Below are 6,000 nucleotides of genomic sequence, written 5' to 3'. Positions count from 1 at the left end.
GCGGCCGGGAAACTCGGCAGTTCCAGCGAGCGCTTCGTAGTTCGAGGCGCGCGAGTGCGCGCGGCCGAGCGCCCGGGGAAGAGGGCGGACCAATGAGCGGGCCCCCTCTCCGCGCGGGGCTCAGGATTGGGCAATCCGGTCCAGCCTCTCTCCTGGCCGTGGGCGGGCTGAGCCGGGAACGGCCTGGGATAGGCGCGCCCACTGCGCCAGAGTCCCGGGGGCGCGTGCGCGGCCTCGCGTCAGCCGCGGGGGCCGGTCTCGCGCGGTCTCGAGGAGGAGCTGCTGGCGACGGCGGCGACGGAGGAGGCTGGCGGTGGGGCGGGGGCGGGGACTACGGGTCCCGAGGCTGGGGAATCGGGAGTTTCTGGATTCTTTATCCGGGGTTTTGAGGACCGCCCGCCGGAGGCTTGTCGCTCGGGCCGCACTGAGGAGCGAGTAGGGCGAGCGGATCGGCCGCCGCCGGGGCGCGGAGGTAAGGGGCGGACCTGCGGCGGCGGGGCTGTGGCGATCTTAATCAACAGGTCCCCGGGAGCGCGGCGGGGGAGGGGCGACGGGGCTCTGACGAGGGTCTCCCGGGGACCCCGGGCTGAGCCCTGCTCGGTGGTGCCAGCCCAACCTTTTGTCCCTCGGAGGGACGCTGCCTGCGCGGGTTCGGTCCCCCGGGCCGGGGACGCACCTTGGCGCAGTGGCGGGCCACCGGGTCGGAGTTGCGGGGGGCGCGGCAGGGAGTCGCCCCGCTGCGGCCAGGCCCGTAGTCCCGGCTCCCGGGGACTCCCCCCGGGCGGCTCGGGGAAACACTTTCCCGAGGAGGACGGAATGCAGCCAGCGTTCCTGTGCCTGAGTCAGCTCCTGGTGTCCTGCTACTCACTGCGTTCTTCACATAAACAGTTCCTGCTTCCTTGTGACTGCCGCGAAAGAAAAACCCAGTGTCCACACAGCTTTCTTGGAACTTGCAGGGAGGTTGTAGGTTGAACTTTGAAGCCTGTAAAATGGTTGTAAGTCACTTTCAATGAAAGCCGCCTGGAACGATCTTTATTGCAAATTATGTAACTTATTATGGACAGTTCACCTTCTGTCCAGCTGATCGACAGAACAGTAATGTGTGTGGAATTTAGGCTTCGGTCGAAAAGTTTCTCAAGACACTTTAAAATTAATGCAGTAGCTAGGAGGGTTTTAGAAGTGCTGTGTTGTGTCTTTAGAGTTTTAAGAATTTAGATTCGGAAAGAAAGCCAGTGTACCAAGAATTCTAAAGTTTTGATTTAGCGGACAAGTTGAAAGGTATTTCTAGTTTTAATAGGGCATTATCATGATTTAATCATAGTATTCTAATTATCCTTTTAAATTATGCCAGAGATTAGTAACCTGTTAAATTTTGCAACAGGAACAAATTATGTGTCTTTGAAGTATTGGTGGTAATGAAAATTACTAAATACTCTTCTTGAATATGAACTTCTTTATGGAATTCCTTTGGACACGATATCTTGTTTTAAAAGTCATTCTAAACTGTTGTATTAAGCTAACGTTAAACTTTAAAGAGCTTTATAGGTAAAACACAAATATGAAGAGATTCATAATCTTTAAGATGGAGTAGATTTTGGCAGGTGCAGGTGGACTCATAGTGCTGTTTGTTTTAGAATGTTAAAATAGATGAGAGATCCACCTGAGGGTGATCCAAATCGGTACCGTGGGTTAGCCGCACATACCGTTTTCTGAATTGTGGTTTTAAAAAATGCCTACTTCAAATCACATATGTGTGTTGGGCGGTGGCATTTACACTTGGGTACCAGTGGAAACCAGAGGCATTGGATCCTCCTCGAACTGGAGTTATGGGCTCCTGGGAGCCATCCATTGTTGGTGATGGGAACATAACGTGGGTCCTCTGCAAAAGCACTCTTAACTGCTGAGCCTTCACTTTAGCCCACTGTATTGTGGTCTGATTAAAAGTGTCAGACTCGGGATTGGAGAGATGGCTCAGTGGTTAAAAGCACTAATTGCTTTCTGGAAGGACCCACATGGAAGCTCACAACTCTGTGTAACTCCAGTTCCAGAGGATCCTACACCTTCATACAAACATACAGGCAGGCAAAAACACCAATGCACATGAAGTAAAAATAAATCATTCAAAACACACACACACAAACACACACACACCTGAGACTCAGATCTCCACCCGTGAAAGCCAAAAGCCAAACCTGCTGTCTGTCTTGTCATTTCTAAAATTTTTCTGTTCTTTAAGATACTGTGTAAACCAGAGTTCTCTTCTGTTGAGGTTTCTCCTGTAACATGTGCACTGCATGCATTAATAAATTCACATAGGGTCTGGAGAGGTGGCTCATCTGTTAAAGAGCACTGGCTGTTCTTCCAGAAGACCCAGGTTCAATTCCCAGCACCCACAGGACAGCTCATAACTGTAATTCCAGTTCCAGAGGACCCAAAACCCATGTCAAAACACTGAAAATCATAAAAACAATAAGCTAAAAAATAAACTCACATAATTGAGGATAATCTCCTTAAAGTTGGTTGATCATATATCTTAATCAAAACTACAGAATACCTTCACATGAACATCTACATTCAAATTTGACCCAAGTGGGCACTGTAATCTTATCATATTTAACTGCCACAGCAATCAGACTTTTAAAAAACTGTAGATGATAGTATTTAGCCTATTCTTTAATATTGACTTTATGATATTACCACCTGTAATTTTTCCACAGGTAAAATTCGTGTGTTATTTTTTTGTATCCTGCAATCAACAATATCTTGGAAATGTTTTGGAAAAAAACCTCATCACAGAGATAGCAAAAAATTTGATCTGACTTTTGTATCAGTACATTTATATGTCTTATTTCTCTGATATTTTCCTAATTTCAGAGTGTTTGGGAAAAAGTGGTACCTTGACATACGGGATTTGGAATTTAATTTTTTTGTATTACACACCTGCTGAATTAAAGGATCATTAGGTTGGAAGTAATCTTGGGTAGACAGTCCAGTCTTTTCGTTTTTCAGGGACGGGAAAGTGAGGTCTGTAGAAAAGTGCTAAGGAATGTCGAGGAGTTCGAACTAAGTGCTACACAGTTGTCTTGGTATTCTACCTTTAGGCTGCCCTCACTGTACATTCCTGACCCCTTCTTCTCCTGAGGACCTTGCTTCGTATGTAGCCCAAGCTGGCCTACAGCTGGTAATGTAACCCAGGCTGGCTCCAAACTGATTCTCTTGCCTTAGACTCCCAAGTGCTGGCATTACAGGCATGTGCCACCACACCCAGCCCCTCACTCTAATTGTTAAGTAAGTTACTTTCTCCACATCATGTAAATAGTTAGCAGGGCTGTTGTCTCTGCACCCCCCCACTTCTGCCTGGTTTTTTGTTTGTTTGTTTTGGTTTTTGTTGTTTGTTTTGTTTTCCTTTTTTTAGAGTCGGCCTTCCCCAAACCTTTTATCCCTGGCAACTACTGATTTCCCTCCCTATACTTTCTTTTTAAAATGTCATTTCATTTTAATCATAATAGTATTTAGCTTTTTTTTTTGCCATTCATTCAAGTTTTCACAGTTTATTAAATCCTCTTGTGAGGCTAGGTGGTGGTGGTGGTACATGCCTTTAATCCCAGAGGTGGGTGGATCTCTGTGAGTTCCAGACCAGCCTGATCTACAAGAGCTAGACCAGGACAGCCTCCAAAGTCATAGAGAAACCCTGTCTCAAAAAACAACAAAAAAATCCTCTTGTGAAAGATCCGTATACCTTCTGTACCTATTTTGTTCTTGGAAGCAGGTAGTTTGAGATGTACAACGCTTTTATAAAGCTTATGTATGTCTTGAACTGGAGATTTCTCCTTCAAATCTTCCGTCAGCACCAACCTTGGTTTTCAGTCCACTGACTTTCTTCATTTTGTTTTTGCATCCTTTTTACTATTTTCTTGAGAGTCGGTCTCTCTCTCGCTCTCTCTTTCTCTCTTTCTCTCTCTCTCTCCCTCCCTCCCTCCCTCCCCTTCCTCTCCCTCTCCCTCTCCCTCTCCCTCTCCCTCTCCCTCTCCCTCTCCCTCTCCCTCTCCCTCTCCCTCTCCCTCTCCCTCTCCCTCTCTCTCTCTCTCTCTCTCTCTCTCTCTCTCTCTCTCTCTCTCTCTCTCTCTCTCATTTGTTTGTTTTTTTGAGACAGGATTTCTTTGTGTAACAGCTCTGACTGTCCTGGACCTCACTGTTTAGGCTAAGCTGGCCTCAAACTCAGAGTCTCATGTCTCCTCAGTGCTGGGATCAAAGGCATGTGCTACCACTGCCCAGAAGTCTTTTTCTTCTTATATAGGCCATGTCTTGCAAGTCTATGTAAGGGTATGTAATACTCCATGCATTTGTATACTATCCTTGTGTAAGTGTCAGGCTAATCTTCATCTTGCCAGTATTAGTATCTGTGTGCTGAACAAGCATCGTCTCTGCTTTTCTTTCCTTTAGCATGATATATCTGAGATTCATCCATGCTGAGCTTGTCTACAGTTCCTTCAGTTTATTGCTGAACACGGTGTTCTCTTGTATGAATGTCCCACCATTTGTTATCCATTTACCAGCTGAAGAACATTTAAGTTTTTTTTCAAGCTTTTTGTGATTATAAAGTTGCCCTAAGGGACTGGAGAGATAGTTCAGTGGTTAAGAGCATTGGTTGCTCTTCTATAGGCCCCAGGTTCAATTCCCAGCACCCACATGGCAGCTCACAAGTGTCTAGCTCCAGTTCCAGAAGACCTGATGCCCTTTTCTGGATTCTTCATGCACTGCATGCACATGTTGCAGAGATAGACATGTAGACAAAACAGCCATGCACATAAATTAATTTTTAAAAAGTTGACATAAATCTGCGTGAATAGTTTTGTGTGTGTGTGTGTGCATGTTTTCTTTAGGGTGGATACTTATAAGTGGGAATCCTGGGTCACATGAACAAATGTGAGCTTAACTGTATTAAAATGAAACCAAACAACAGCAAAATCAAAACACCATCAGTCTCCAGTAGGCAAAATAATGGCTCTTGAAGATATTATGAAAATATTTGGTTACATGTCAATTTAATTTAGGTTGTTAATCAGCTGTCTGTAGCATATGGAGATTATTCAGGTGGGCCTAATTATCACAAGTCTTTAAAAGGACAAAGAGGAAGGATAAAGTCAGAAAAAAAGATGAGACAGTACAAACAGCTTCTAGATGGAAAAAAAAAAAACTAGTGTGTTTGAAGATGGAAGAAAGGAAACCCTAACAGAGGAATGTGCTTGCTTTCCAGAAGGTGGAAAATGGATTACCCGTTGGCACCTGCAAAAAAAAAAAAAAAGCAGCTCTGATAACACCTTAATTTTAGCCCAAGAGACCTGTGTCAAGCTTCTAACTTACAGAATTAAAAATTCTTTAAAGACTTTTGTTTGTGTTACTTTATTGCAGCAGCCTGGGAACCTAGTGCACTTGTAAAAGTCTCTTCAAAGTAGCTGGACCACTTTACATTCCTGCCAGAAATGTATACATCCTTACCAGCACTTGGTATAATCAGTCTTTTTCATTCTAGCCATCCTAATGGGTGTATAATAGTATGTCATTATATTTTTAAAATCACTGTTCCCTTATAGCTAATGGTGTTGAATGTGCTTATTTGCACTTTGTGAAGTAACTAAATTCTTTGCCTATTTTATTTATTGGACACCATCTTACTCTGTTGTCCAAATTGTCCTTGAAGTTTTGATCTTCAGCTTGCCAAATTTACATTTTCTTATTGTTGAGTTTTGAGAGAGTCACAGAAGGCCTTGCTTATGCTAGGAGTGTGCCTTACTGCTGAGCTACACCCCTAGCCCAAGTTTTGATAGTTCTTTATAGTCCTTTTTCTTTTGTCAGATAAGTAATTTGCAAAGGTTATCCTCATAATCTATTAACCTTTTTCTTTTCCTTAGTAACTGTCTTCTGAGGTGTTGGCATTGTAATCTTTAATGAAGCCCAGTGAGCAGCTGCTTATTTTGTGGATCTGAGCTGTGCTGTTGG

General features: G+C 44.5%; 1 protein-coding gene across 2 annotated transcripts in view; it reads left to right on the top strand.

Moving 5' to 3' along the window:
* The first annotated feature begins 341 nt into the window (after nt 1-341).
* Nucleotides 342-6,000, top strand: part of Pals1 (protein associated with LIN7 1, MAGUK family member) — a 77,750-nt gene continuing 72,091 nt past the window's right edge. For both annotated transcript variants that reach the window (XM_013115406.3, XM_005072745.4), the window contains exon 1: nt 342-472. The gene's annotated coding sequence lies outside the window, so the exon portion shown is untranslated. The remainder of the gene's footprint in view (nt 473-6,000) is intronic.

Source organism: Mesocricetus auratus, unplaced genomic scaffold, assembly GCF_017639785.1.
Source record: "Mesocricetus auratus isolate SY011 unplaced genomic scaffold, BCM_Maur_2.0 Super-Scaffold_15014, whole genome shotgun sequence".
NCBI lineage: Eukaryota > Metazoa > Chordata > Mammalia > Rodentia > Cricetidae > Mesocricetus > Mesocricetus auratus.
Note: the sequence above shows the minus strand (reverse complement) of the source record. Positions and strands in the feature narration are given on the sequence as shown.